Genomic DNA, 16,301 nt, shown 5'->3' with positions numbered 1-16,301 from the left:
TTTTATGTTGACACCATATACACATTCAAAATATACAATAAGATGATTGACGAAAATAAATACAAAATAAATATTCGATCATAACTATTAACCCACGAATTAGGTAGTCATAAAGACAGCCCAGTTGACCGGTACTTTGTTGTTTATGCAATACTTGTTTCCCTTGTAGTTAACACCATGTCTACAACTCTGACCTAAACATGGGTATGGAGCACTAATGCGCTGTTTCGGCGTAACTGTTTTACCCAGGTTTTTACTTTATTTTTTTTTAACCCACCAGACACGCATGAATATATTTGAATATTTCATAGGCTGATTCGAGAAAAACCTCTGAACTGTGGCTACATCACTGAGTCTGTACTACGCGTAAAGAATATAGCAGTGTAAGGAATTCCGGACTCTGTATGTTCAAACGACACAAATTGTGGCCCAGTTACAATTACACGTTAAAATCCATCTCGCAGATTTTCAGGGTCAGTACTCGTTCGCTTAATCGTCTGGGGGATATATAATTGACTATCGATAAACACAGTTTTGCTTGCAAGATGAAAAAAACCAACACTACCGACATAGTATGGTGTCACGAAAAGAGGACATTATCCAACCACATATGTTTGCCTTACTCTATCATCACGTGTGTAAATCATTTCTGAACGCTTGGATAGGCTGTCCTTATTTACCATTTTACTATTTTGAATTCAATTTTGTATCAAAAAGCATTGTGCTCAAATGTTCCATTTACAATTAGCAATGAGATTTTTAATGACCCTCGTCATGCGAAAATGGATCTTATTCCATATGCGCCCATCATATATATATAGCCCACTCAGCCTGCGTTTTTTTTCAGTCTGGTCAGGAGATACATACCGATACCAAAACATATTGAGTGATTTAATAGCGAAAAGCATCGCCTCTTACCAGACTGCGAAAATGCACAGGTTGGGCTTAAGATACGCTAGCCGAAACGTATAAGACCCATTTTCACATGACGCGGTTATGAAAGTGTGATTTAAATGCGTCGCAAGAAAACTGGCGTGTAAATCAAGTATTAACATTCGATATATTTCCATGACGAAGAAATACACTCATAATAAGGCATGTGAGGCCACATATGATATCAACTCTCGTAGTGTACTTTTTATCTACTTATGTGTGGTTTGACAATGATTGCACACATTTCATGCGATTAAAATGCGACTTACAAGAGAAAAACACAATGGTTAAACGTTTGTGTTTAATTTAATTATTTAGAAGCGTAAATTTCAAACTGTATTTCAAAGTCAGCGTTTACGCCGACTACCTTTTTAACAGATATTTCTTATGATATGCAGTTTTTTTTAATTCGGTTTTAGTTGTTAGCATCCGTGAATAGAAAAGATCGCCGCCATCTATTAAAAACAAAAGAACTTTTCCCTGACATATGAAATTTAACGCCGCTGTAGAAGCATGTACTATGACCGCGGATACGCAACAGTCGCGTGAGTGTATTGGACATCCCACTTTCCTTGTTATTCAGCAGTAGTTTTATTTTCCCGCAGCTACTCCAAGCTTCAGATTATGAAATGGCTCATTTAAGAAAAAATAAAATGAAAAAATAAATACAAATAATTATGATCATTCTCTGAAATATGCGAAGTTACCGGATATGATAGTTCACTGCGCAGAAATTCACTGCGCAGATCGAGCGCGCTAATCGAGCGCGAAAAGTTCTACGTGAGACAACGTACACAATCTGTACACCGTTCTTTATGATGGTAAAGGCCCAGTCTCACTCTGATGCCGGCGGAGCCCCTTTGCGTGAACCGGGATCTACCGGGGTGAACCGGGGCTCTACCGGGAGGAACCGGGGCTACATCGGGGACGACCGGGATGAACCGGGGAAAACCGGGGCTCCATCGGGAAAGTATTTAAATGTTTAATACCTCCGGGATGATCCGGGAGTCAACGGGATTGACCGGCACGGCACCGTAGCTCTACCGGGGTCCATACAGACCCCGGCAGAGCTACGACAACGCCCCGATGAATGCCGTTAGAGTTCCGGTATAGCTATGGTATATAAAAAAACATGCACTCTGTCGGAACGCCACCGGCATTCACCGGTGCTCCGCCTGGGGCATTACCGGCGACGACCGGGGTAAAACCGGGGCGTTGCCGTAGCTCTTCCGGGTTCTGATGCCGGTATAGACACGGTTGGTGACGGCGGTGTTACGGTATACCGGGGCTCTGCCGGCTTACACCGGGGCTAAACGGGGGCACTACCGGCGACCACCGGGGCTATGCCGGGACGCTTCCGGCTTTAACCGGGGCACTTCCGGCGACAACCGGGCTTCACCGGGATAAACCGTAGCCAGTCCGGGTTGACCGGGACTCTGCCGGGCTGTTGACCGGCTTCAACCGGGGCGGCACCGGGTAATAGTGTGACTGCGTTAAACAATTTCTTCGAATCATCCCGGTCCTCGCCGGTCGACCGGCGTTAGCATACCGGGATGGACCGGGGCTCTACCGGCGAAAGTGAGACTTGGGCTTAAGTGGATTTTCTTTTGAATACACATTACAAAGGAAGTCTGATCTGTTAAGTGATTTATTTGACGCCAACAATAACAGTTTTATGCGGCCATGTTGTTGTTGTTGTTGTTGTATATCTTCACCGTCTATGTAGACGAACCTCTCTCTACCAGATCTGTAGAGTTCAACAAAAGGTTATCGTTCCCACCACCAGTATAATGTAGTCCTCCACCGTATATGTACATTGTAGTATATACACAACTATGGTCTTGTATTACAGTCTCTGAGCTTCTGCACTCAACCGCTAGAGTCAATCCGTATAAATTCGGACACATAGAGAACATTCGGACAAAACATCGTTAATGCATTTTATGTCACACTAAACCTAGCCCCATGCCTTCAGTGCCTTCAGCGCTTTGATTTAAGGAGTAATGGTCCATTGTTTGAAATTATATACAGAAGCTGTTGAGCGCATCCCTCCCTTATTTAGCATTCCATTTCCCCCAAACTTTTCATAGAATTATAACCTCCGATTGCTTAAGCGTAAATGTTTGATTGCTGTGTTATTTTTTTTAAAAAAGCGTTGATGTATTTTGTTTAACATAACAAAATAGAACATAGTTTATTCCACACATATATATTTTTACCCTTATTTATTGTCATAAAATGTGCTAAATTAAGGCGGTCCACGAGGTGTTCGTACTACCCCCTCTCCCATTTAGTCAATGACTGTCTGAGCTTCAAGCACAACGAACGGCTAAATACTATTTTGGCAGAAGAAGTTATAAGACTGTTTACATGTTCTCATCGCCATCACCAGCAGAAGCAGCAGCAGCTAACCCTTGACCGGTTTGTTGGCCGTTTGTGTGTGTGTGTGTGTGGGGTGGGGGGGGATGGAATGAAGAACGATGTTTCAGATAGCCTCCTCCGGTTAGGTCATTTGTGTGCTGTTCAAAGTAATTTATTCATGGCAAAGGATGTCCACTCTTTTACATTATCCACCCAGCTTTTCTTCTGACGGCCTAGAAGTCGACTTCCCTCTAGCGCGCCCTGGAGAACAGTTTTGCACAGAGAGTCGTGCCTGGTGACGTGTCCAAATTAAATCAACTTTCGACGTATGACGGTCGCCAGTCGGATCTCTTGTGGACCAACAAATTATTAGGATTTTTGATTGATTGTGTAGATAAATTTTGACCTCAAACACGAAGACGATAGTTTTTATGTTATAGTAGCTATTCAACATAATATTATACATATGTGGTTGACCACAGAGTATTCATTAATAGCAAAGCTAAATTTTGGTTTTAAATTTACCAGAGCGAGAGAGAGATGTTTTATTTACTACTGTCCAGCTCAAGTTCAAGCAGGCATCGGATACGTATTTATTGTGAATCGTGGGGCAGCCCTTAACGGTCTGGTCTGGCCGTATATTAATTATTTGGCTTGAATATTTTACGAAAAGTTACTGAAAAATCTTATTAATTAGAATATTTTAGTTAACAGTAGAAAAAAGTTTCAATAAACACTTCAACAGACTTGTGTATGCATTGTTATCTTATCGAACTATGCTTCACAATTTTACTTTTATATGAAAGCTTTTGTATATGTTTCATTAAATGTATATATTTTCTGACAGTGAACTGTTATTTTCAGATATTAATATGATGCTAAAATCATGCTTATCGCTATTATATGGCTATGAATCGTGAGAGTTACAAACATTCGATATTATTGAAAGGTTACATGTGTGCGCTTGTAAATGTGTCCAAGAAACTTTTCGCAATATATTAGGTGATAGTGGTAGATGTATTAATGCAATTGTTTCGACGCGAGCACTTGTTTTCTATATACTTTCTATATACATTAAATATGTACGAGATGGAAACAGCAAGTTGAAGGGTGAACACAAATGCGTTAAGGTTCCTGTCTAATATTAAAGATAATTTTATTAAAATTGGTTGAGTCTTGCAGACATTTGTGAAATTGTTTTCATCTCCGTGGATTATAATTGGAATGGGTCGATAAATGAATGAGGATAGGGGATACACATGTATTTATTTTGTGTTTTGCAAACAAGCACGCTGTGGATTCTTTTTCATTTTTCCATTACCTATCCATGAAATTGTTTGTTATACATAAGCGCACAATTTTACAGGAAAATGTAATTTGCAATAATAACCACTTTACCGCTCTATCTGATGTTATATTTGATGTTTGTATTAGCTGTCTGTATGTATTAGTGAAACACAGTTACCTAAACCCTCCTTCTACGAGAGTATCAGAGACTACGAGAGTATCAGAGAGAGCTGACTGGCATGTATATATATGAATTGGATACTACTAGCAGCATGTACACAATATCAGCCATAACAGCCGCATTACGGTCGAGACAGTAAGCTTGGATTGTTTGGCCTTTATAGCTTTTCGGTTGCTAGGGGTATGGATTTCATTCATACGTGAGTTATATTACAGCATTTATATTCGTAGATTCCATGTACGATATTTATCTCATACAGATTGTTGATAGTTTGGTCGCATTGTCTATAATTATATAACCTTTTGGTACATGCATAAAGCGTGATACTTTGTCTAAAGGACAGGGGGGGGGGGGGGGGGGGGGGGGGTGGTATTGTGCTGACTTGGCAAATAAACTAGCTACTACGAATTATTTGTTACTTAGATAAGAATTATACTTAAAGAAAACATTCTCGGTCGAAAATCAACTGTTGGTGCGAGATCCAAAAATAGGAAATGAGTAAAGTACTGTATACGCATACTGACAGATTATATATTAGCCATTGATTTGTCAGAAGTATGTAACAAGTATCATCATATTGATCCGAGAATGTATCAGATGTGTGACATGAAGATACCTATGTTTTATACGTAAGAAATAGCTTCATATCCTACATTTTAACTGGGCTTCTATAAGTTCTGTATTTATCTGGGACAAACTGGTTATATTATTCCAGGTTGATATGATTGTATTAATGTAAGTATGAATGCACTCTCCAATATCCATTCTTCACGATTTGGGAAAGTGTGCTTATTCGGGACATTTTTACATCAGTTTTCAAGATACTTCAATATTCATTTTTATATGGCGTCTCGGTCACATTTGTATATAAGAGTTTTAAAAGGTGAAACTTAATTATGAAATGTATTATCTGCATTGTACCATAAGACATCACATTACATTGCGTCATGAAATATTACATTATGAATATGAGGGTATAGTTATGTTCGAGGGATGTTTACCAGTTTACATGTAAATGAAATACGTATGGTTGTAGCTTATGTATTGTTGAAAGGATTTTTTTACTTCACTGACATTAAAAAGGTCAGTATGATTAGTGCTCTTTTTGCAATACTGCAGCTACATACGCATTTCGTAGACGATTTAACTGTTGTTGCAGTTGCCATAAATGCAATAACTATTTTATAATAACACGATAATGATGCGGATTACATTCGTTTTTACCAGTACATACCAATCTTCCTTTAAAGACCATCATTAGAATGGTAGAAAATCTAATACGTTAAAAATATCAATGTTTGTGCCTCATACTGATTCAACGGTTTCTAATATATTGAAATAATCTTAGTGAACGTGTTTCTTTAAATCTCGACTTAAGACTGAGTATTTACGGCCATAGTAATGTGTTACTTTTCTCCTTGCATACAGTGCTAGTGTTGAGCTTTCTCTTGACAGTAAATGGGTTCGTTCGTTCCTTCAAACCGTTCTTAAATCATACCCCTGGAGTCAAAAATGGAGATGTCAGATAATTTCATATAGATTTTCAAAACACTAAGGAAATGTTTTCTGGTAGGGTGAAACAAGTAAAAATTATTTGTCTACATTTTAAAATTATATATAGTTTCGACAGTATGTTCCCGGGGACAAAATTAAGTTAACATGACAGTATAACGGTCGATAGGACGTCATATGGACTCGCCACTGACGTCATAAGTTGCCACTTTGACGTCCGTTAAAACGTCAATGACGTCACTGGGAGGGTCGGCGACACTTCCGACATGCTCGACTCATTGAGCCCTACAAGTGTGCCAAGTTTCATGACTATCGGTCAACAACTTTGCCTCCAGCAACGGCAGAACGGCTCCCATTATAAGGAATGCCAGCCGATGACGTCACTATGGAGGTTTTCACGTAAACGTTTAACGGGCGCCGCTCGCAAACGCCTTTGAATATAGTCGCGAAATTTGGCACGTTTGTAGCGCTCACCGAGACCCGTCGAATGACGCTGTTTTGACCGTTATAGGACGTCAAATGACCGTGCCGCTGACGTCAGAAGCTGCAACTTTGACGTCATCTGTTACGTAAATGTCGTCACTGAGAAGACTGGCGACATGGCACGTTTGTAGAGCTCACCGAGACCCGCCGAATGACGTTGGTCCCGTCATTATAGGACGTCATATGGACGTGCCACTGACGTCATAAGTTGCCACTTTGACGTCCGTTTAAACGTACATGACGTCACTGGGAGGGTCGGCGACACTTCCGACATGCTCGACTCATTGAGCCCTACAAGTGTGCCAAGTTTCATGATTATCGGTCAACTACTTTGCCCCTAGCAACGGCAGAACGGCTCCCATTATAAGGAATGCCAGCCGATGACGTCACTATGGGGGTTTACACGTAAGCGTTTAACGGGCGCCGCTCGCAAACGCCTTTGAATATAGTCGCGAAATTTGGCACGTGTGTAGCACTTACCGAGACCCGTCGAATGACGCTGTTTTGACCGTTATAGGACGTCATATGGCCGTGCCGCTGACGTCAGAATCTGCAACTTTGACGTCATCTATTACATCAATGTCGTCACTGGGAAGACCGGCGACATGGCACGTTTGTAGAGCTCACCGAGACCCGCCGAATGACGTTGGTCCCGTCGTTATAGGACGTCATATGGACGTGCCACTGACGTCATAAGTTGCCACTTTGACGTCCGTTTAAACGTCCATGACGTCACTGGGAGGGTCGGCGACACTTCCGACATGCTCGACTCATTGAGCCCTACAAGTGTGCCAAGTTTCATGACTATCGGTCAACTACTTTGCCCCCAGCAACGGCAGAACGGCTCCCATTATAAGGAATGCCAGCCGATGACGTCACTATGGGGGTTTACACGTAAGCGTTTAACGGGCGCCGCTCGCAAACGCCTTTGAATATAGTCGCGAAATTTGGCACGTTTGTAGCGCTTACCGAGACCCGTCGAATGACGCTGTTTTGACCGTTATAGGACGTCATATGGCCGTGCCGCTGACGTCAGAAGCTGCAACTTTGACGTCATCTGTTACGTCAATGTCGTCACTGGGAAGACCGGCGACATGGCACGTTCGTAGAGCTCACCGAGACCCGCCGAATGACGTTGGTCCCGTCGTTATTGGACGTCATATGGACGTGCCACTGACGTCATTAGTTGCCACTTTGACGTCCGTTTAAACGTCAATGACGTCACTGGGAGGGACGGCGACACTTTCGACATGCTCGACTCATTAAGCCCTACAAGTGTGCCAAGTTTCATGACTATCGGTCAACTACTTTGCCTCCAGCAACGGCAGAATGGCTCCCATTATAGGGAATGCCAGCCGATGACGTCACTATGGAGGTTTACACGTAAGCGTTTAACGGGCGCCGCTCGCAAACGCCTTTGAATATAGTCGCGAAATTTGGCACGTTTGTAGCGCTTACCGAGACCCGTCGAATGACGCTGTTTTGACCGTTATAGGACGTCATATGGCCGTGCTGCTGACGTCAGAAGCTGCAACTTTGACGTCATCTGTTACGCCAATGTCGTCACTGGGAAGACCGGCGACATGGCACGTTTGTAGAGCTCACCGAGACCCGCCGAATGACGTTGGTCCCGTCGTTATAGGACGTCATATGGACGTGCCACTGACGTCATAAGTTGCCACTTTGACGTCCGTTTAAACGTCAATGACTTCCATGGGAGGGTCGTCGACACTTCCGACATGCTCGACTCATTGAGCCCTACAAGTGTGCCAAATTTCATGACTATCGGTCAACTACTTTCCCTCCAGCAACGACAGAACGGCTCCCATTATAATAATGCCAGCCGAAGACGTCACTATGGAGGTTTACACGTAAGCGTTTAACGGGCGCCGCTCGCAAACGCCTTTGAATATAGTCGCGAAATTTGGCACGTTTGTAACGCTAACCGAGACCCGTCGAATGACGCTGTTTTGACCGTTATAGGACGTCATATGGCCGTATCGCTGACGTCAGAAGCTGCAACTTTGACGTCATCTGTTACGTCAATGTCGTCACTGGGAAGACCGGCGACATGGCACGTTTGTAGAGCTCACCGAGACCCGCCGAATGACGTTGGTACCGGCGTTGTAGGACGTCATATGGACGTGCCAGTTACGTCATAAGTTGCCACTTTGACGTCCGTTTAAACGTCAATAATCACTGGGAGGGTCGGCGACACTTCCGACATGCTCGACTCATTGAGCCCTACAAGTGTGCCAAGTTTCATGACTATCGGTCAAATACTTTGCCTCCAGCAACGGCAGAACGGCTCCCATTATAAGGAATGCCAGCCGATGACGTCACTATGGAGGTTTACACGTAAGCGTTTAACGGGCGCCGCTCGCAAACGCCATAGAATATAGTCGCGAAATTTAGCACGTTTGTAGCGCTCACCGAGACCCGTCGAATGACGCTGTTTTGACCGTTATAGCACGTCATATGGCCGTGCCGCTGACGTCACAAGCTGCAAATTTGACGTCATCTGTTACGTCAATATCGTCACTGGGAAGACCGGCGACATGGCACGTTTGTAGAGCTCACCGAGACCCGCCGAATGACGTTAGTCCCGTCGTTATAAGACGTCATATGGACGTGCCACTGACGTCATAAGTTGCCACTTTGACGTCCGTTTAAACGTCAATGACGTCACTGGGAGTGTCCGTGACACTTCCGACATGCTCGACTCATTGAGCCCTACAAGTGTGCCAAGTTTCATGACTATCGGTCAACAACTTTGCCTCCAGCAACGGCAGAACGGCTCCCTTTATAAGGAATGCCAGCCGATGACGTCACTATGGAGGTTTACATGTAAGCGTTTAACGGCGCCGCTCGCAAACGCCTTTGAATATAGTCGCGAAATTTGGCACGTTTGTAGCGCTCACCGAGACCCGTCAAATGACGCTATTTTGACCGTTATAGGACGTATATGGCCGTGCCGCTGACGTCAGAAGCTGCAACTTTGACGTCATCTGTTACGTCAATGTCGTCACTGGGAAGACCGGCGACATGGCACGTTTGCAGAGCTCACCGAGACCCGCCGAATGACGTTGGTCTCGTCGTTATAGGACGTCATATGGACGTGCCACTGACGTCATAAGTTGCAACTTTGACGTCCGTTTAAACGTCAATGACGTCACTGGGAGGGACGGCGACACTTCCGACATGCTCGACTCATTGAGCCCTACAAGTGTGCCAAGTTTCATGACTATCGGTCAACTACTTTGCCACCAGCAACAGCAGAACGGCTCCCATTATAAGGAATGCCAGCCGATGACGTCACTATGGAGGTTTACACGTAAGCGTTTAACGGGCGCCGCTCGCAAACGCCTTTGAATATAGTCGCGAAATTTGGCACGTTTGTAGCGCTCTTCGAGACCCGTCGAATGACGCTGTTTTGACCGTTATAGGACGTCATATGGCCGTATCGCTGACGTCAGAAGCTGCAACTTTGACGTCATCTGTTACGTCAATGTCGTCACTGGGAAGACCGGCGACATGGCACGTTTGTAGAGCTCACCGAGACCCGCCGAATGACGTTGGTCCCGTCGTAATAGGACGTCATATGGACGTGCCACTGACGTCATAAGTTGCCACTTTGACGTCCGTTTAAACGTCAATGACGTCTCTGGGAGGGTCGGCGACACTTCCGACATGCTCAACTCATTGAGCCCTACAAGTGTGCCAAGTTTCATGACTATCGGTCAACTACTTTGCCTCCAGCAACGGCAGAACGGCTCCCATTATAAGGAATGCCAGCCGATGACGTCACTATGGAGGTTTACACGTATGCGTTTAACGGGCGCCGCTCGCAAACGCCTTTGAATATAGTCGCGAAATTTGGCACGTTTGTAGCGCTCACCGAGACCCGTCGAATTACGCTGTTTTGACCGTTATTAGACGTCATATGGCCGTGCCGCTGACGTCAGAAGCTGCAATTTTGACGTCATCTGTCACGTCAATGTCGTCACTGGGAAGACCGGCGACATAGCACGTTTGAAGAGCTCACCGAGACCCGCCGAATGACGTTGGTTCCGTCGTTATAGGACGTCATATGGACGTGCCACTGACGTCATAAGTTGCAACTTTGACGTCCGTTTAAACGTCAATGACGTCACTGGGAGGGTCGGCGACACTTCCGACAAGCTCGACTCATTGAGCCCTACAAGTGTGCCAAGTTTCATGACTATCGGTCAACTACTTTGCCTCCAGCAACGGCAGAACGGCTCCCTTTATAAGGAATGCCAGCCGATGACGTCACTATAAAGGTTTACACGTAAGCGTTTAACGGGCGCCGCTCGCAAACGCCTTTGAATATAGTCACGAAATTTGGCACGTTTGTAGCGCTCACCGAGACCCGTCGAATGACGCTATTTTGACCGTTATAGGACGTCATATGGCCGTGCCGCTGACGTCAGAAGCTGCAATTTTGACGTCATCTCTCACGTCAATGTCGTCACTGGGAAGACCGGCGACATAGCACGTTTGTAGAGCTCACCGAGACCCGCCGAATGACGTTGGTACCGTCGTTATAGGACGTCATATGGACGTGCCACTGACGTCATAAGTTGCCACTTTGACGTCCGTTTTAACGTCAATGACGTCACCGGGAAGGTCGGCGACACTTACGACATGCTCGACTTATTGAGCCCTACAAGTGTGCCAAGTTTCATGACTATCGGTCAACTACTTTGCCTCCAGCAACGGCAGAACGGCTCCCATTATAAGGAATGCCAGCCGATGACGTCACTATGGAGGTTTACACGTAAGCGTTTAACGGGCGCCGCTCGCAAACGCCTTTGAATATAGTCGCGAAAGTTGGCACGTTTGTAGCGCTCACCGAGACCCGTCGAATGACGCTGTTTTGACCGTTATAAGACGTCATATGGCCGTGCCGCTGACGTCAGAAGCTGCAACTTTGACGTCATCTGTTACGTCAATGTCGTCACTGGGAAGACCGGCGACATGCACGTTTGTAGAGCTCACCGAGACCCGCCGAATGACGTTGGTCCCGTCGTAATAGGACGTCATATGGACGTGCCACTGACGTCGTAAGTTGCCACTTTGACGTCCGTTTAAACGTCAATGACGTCTCTGGGAGGGTCGGCGACACTTCCGACATGCTCGACTCATTGAGCCCTACAAGTGTGCCAAGTTTCATGACTATCGGTCAACTACTTTGCCTCCAGCAACGGCAGAACGGCTCCCATTGTAAGGAATGCCAGCCGATGACGTCACTATGGAGGTTTTCACGTAAACGTTTAACGGGCGCCGCTCGCAAACGCCTTTGAATATAGTCGCGAAATTTGGCACGTTTGTAGCGCTCACCGAGACCCGTCGAATGACGCTGTTTTGACCGTTATTAGACGTCATATGGCCGTGCCGCTGACGTCAGAAGCTGCAACTCTGACGTCATCTGTTACGGTCAATGTCGTCACTGGGAAGACCGGCGACATGGCACGTTTGTAGAGCCCACCGAGACCCGCCGAATGACGTTGGTCCCGTCGTTATAGGACGTCATATGGACGTGCCACTGACGTCATAAGTTGCAACTTTGACGTCCGTTTCAACGTCAATTAACTCACTGGGAGGGTCGGCGACACTTCCGACAGGCTTGACTCATTGAGCCCTACAAGTGTGCCAAGTTTCATGACTATCGGTCAACTACTTTGCCTCCAGCAACGGCAGAACGGCTCCCATTATAAGGAATGCCAGCCGATGACGTCACTATGGAGGTTTACACGTAAGCGTTTAACGGGCGCCGCTCGTAAACGCCTTTAAAATATAGTCGCAAAATTTGGCACGTTTGTAGCGCTCATCGAGACCCGTCGAATGACGCTGTTTTGACCGTTATAGGACGTCATATGGCCGTGCCGCTGACGTCAGAAGCTGCAACTTTGACGTCATCTGTTACGTCAATGTCGTCACTGGGAAGACCGGCGACATGGCACGTTTGTAGAGCTTGAACGTGCTGTAGTAAAACGATGACATGTACAATTTGTAATCAAAATATTTACTCATAAGAGAGATATTTAAGTTTAAAAATGCTGCGTTCGAAAAGTCACCAATTGTAGTACAACGTTATATTATTCCAATTTAATTTTCATCACTCTCGGTGGGCTTTTTTCACCAAAAAAAAACCATAACATAAATTAGCAAAACAATTTGGCTCGTATGAATATTCATGAGCGCAATGTTGCAAGCCGGTCGGTCATTAAGACGAGTAAGTTAATGTGTTTTGCGTTTCACATTATTCTTTTACGATTGAAAATTTTACTTTTTTAGTTATTTTTTAATTTGCTATGTTTGATATATTAATGTTGATCAATTTCAATTAAATTTACATGAAGTATTAGATATATGTTGAATTAGTCTGAGTCCAAATTTCAACAAAATCCGTTCTAAAATAGGGAGCATATTTATTCGAATATGCGTTGCGTTAGAAAAGTCTCCAAGTGTATATGTATCATGCAATTTATCCACTTTGCCACACATATCCATTCGAAATTATTTCGTATGCAACGTGATACATACACCAACTCGATTAAACCACTATGTGATTTGGATCCGTGTTGATGAATTAGTAAGGAAAACGACGACTGTTTTCCAATAAGATATTTCGTGTAACTGTGATTTATATACAAAGTTGTAATCATCGATTGACTCCATCCTGTGTTTCATTATTTTCTTATCATTATTATGATGGCGTAGCAAAATACTTTATTGTACACAATATATGTAACACATAATAAGTATATACAAGTAAACATGCTTTAAGTTCTGCTGATGGTAAATCCTTTTTTTCTGTAGGGATGCCTGATCGATTGCACAAGATATAAGATGCTACAAATTATTGATCTCACGAACAATAGCTTACAATTGATACTGTTAGTACTTTTTTCTTTTTGTGAAAAAGGAAAACTTATCCGAACAAAACACTGCAATCCAGATGCAGCAGTTTCAACAACAAAGGACGAACATTTAAAAAAAATAGTGTTCGTATAAGTTTTCATGACGTTCAGGTCATTACGAATTTACAAGGCTCAAAATATTTGATTTTATGTAACTGTTAATATCTACATATCTTATCCATTATATTTAATGCACATTATTGATTTTTGTAACACTAAAGTCTTGAAGTCTTTTGTATTTTAACTAATTTAGAAGGCCGATTAATAGAAGTTATGTTAGCTTATTAGATGTCGTAAAACTGTCGAAACGAGATGCACGGATGACAGTTTTGATCCAGTTAAAGGGGCCTTTTCACAGTTTTTGGCATGTTTTGAAATAAGTCATTAAATGCTTTATATTGATAAATGTAAACATTGGATCTTAAAAGCTCCAGTAAAAAATCAAGAATAAAATTCAAAAGTAGATAACATGACAAATCTTTGAAAACTGACCATGAAACGAATGTTGTACAGTGATTTGCACTGTAAAATTGCGCAATAACTCTGATGGATTATTGAGGTTACCTTAGGACATATTTTATATGTATTTGTTTAAATTTTATTCTATGAAAAATATAAAAACTGATCCCTATCAATATTAATTAACAAAACAATATATCCACTATTAACCTAGATACTTAGATGAACTGTATGTGGCGATATTTACACCCTTTCCCCTCGAAAAACTACCCACTCACTCGCAAGTCCTCGGTCGGCTTCAGTGTGCAATCTGGAGCCCAGAGATCGTCGAACCCAACGTGCTTAGACCCAGGTATCGTACCCCCGTCCTTCTCTGAAATAATTCTGAGAAACTGTTATAATAATACAGCTTTTATTTCTAAGGGAAATGAAGTACTTATTTATCTTCTAAAGGTAGACCACGTAAATGTTTTAACATATGTATTTAATTAAATGTATATACTCGCTTATTAAATACATATCAATAAGAGAATATTATGGGATTGTTATGAAGAAGCTTTACAGCAAGGGACATGTTTGCATTGAAGCTTTTATAAAGGAATGTTAACTCGTTGCTATATTGCCATTGGTTATCAGGCGGACAATCCACATATATGCATGCTTACATTTCTGATCACACCCCAGACTCTACATGTAGTCCGGAAAGCAGTTTGAGTCAGGAAGATTGCACGGTATCTCTGGTGTACTCGTGACACATTTTAAGATGTCGAAGTGAACAGAGGAAGGGATGTGACCGCTGAAATACATGAGATAAACTCTACAGAATAGAAACAAGCACTTGGCAAAACAATGAATAAAACCCCTCGATGCCGCATGCAGTAATATGTAGCAAGTTGTTAAAAAGATAGATTGTACCGTGAGGCGTGAACATATATGACCCCGGTTCGTTTTGAACACAGTTTGAGGTTATCTATAACACACATGTACATACAACATATTTAACTTCTACGCCTTGTGGTTTCATAGAAACCATGCTTTGCGCTATCTGGCTATATAATTGTATATAAACAATATGCCCCCTGTGTATGTCCAGTTATAACCTCGGTTGTCATGATTTAATATAACTGTAAAGAGAGTAAATATACAATAGTCCATGCAAAAATATAACACATTTGGGCCGTGCTCTGTGAAAAGGGGGTTTAATGCATGTGCGTAAAGTGTCGTCCCAGATTAAGCCTGTGCACCAGATTAGCCTGTGTTAATCAGAGACGACACTTTCCGCCTAACCGGATTTTTGCTTGGAAGAGACTATCTTTTAACGACAAAAAAACAAAACAAGCGGTAAGTGTGCGGACTGCACAGGCTAATCTGGGACGACAATTTTCGCACATGCATTTAACCCTCTTTTCACAGAGCACGGTCCTTAGTATCAGAACGGCATAATTTTGCTCATAAACTCTATAGAAAAATAATATTCTTTTAGAAATTCTAAGTTTACAAAGCAGGTATTTTTGTTATTATTAACGTTAGGACGATAAGAATCGCACATACACAGCTTCATATGATAAGCAGATGCCTGCAAGTTTGAATGTTGTACGTTGAAAGTGAAGGACAACGCCTTCATACAAGAAGGTAACCACGGAGTGACAGATGGAATGACGTCCATCGTGATTCCGAATACACCCTTACTTCGTTATGGGGGGGGGTGGGGGGGGGGGGGTGGAGAGAATAATTATTTTAAAATCGTTCCAAATAGTTTACAACAAACTCACAAACCAGGGATTCTCCATTATCTAAATAATATAACTGGTAGAGCCGAGCTAGATTAGATATATCGCAATTACCTATTTGGGATATGGTCTTGAAATTATGTAAATGGTCATCTACCCAAACACTGACCTTCATAGTGGGACATTAATACTTTTTTAAACACTAGTCCGCAACAATATTTGCCCAATTACCTCATATAAGCTTCCTTGGTACGGTGTCAACCTGACTGTCGAAAGAGAAGGAGGACGTCAAGGACCCTCAAGTCACGTGGGGCCCTCTTTAGGGGCGGCTTCCTAACTGACCCTTCAGCCAGTTTGTAGAAAAACAACAGTCAACGCTCTGGCTGCACACATCCTGATGAGTTTTAA

This window comes from Dreissena polymorpha, unplaced genomic scaffold, assembly GCF_020536995.1.
Source record: "Dreissena polymorpha isolate Duluth1 unplaced genomic scaffold, UMN_Dpol_1.0 chrUn137, whole genome shotgun sequence".
Classification (NCBI taxonomy): Eukaryota; Metazoa; Mollusca; class Bivalvia; order Myida; family Dreissenidae; genus Dreissena; species Dreissena polymorpha.
Note: the sequence above shows the minus strand (reverse complement) of the source record.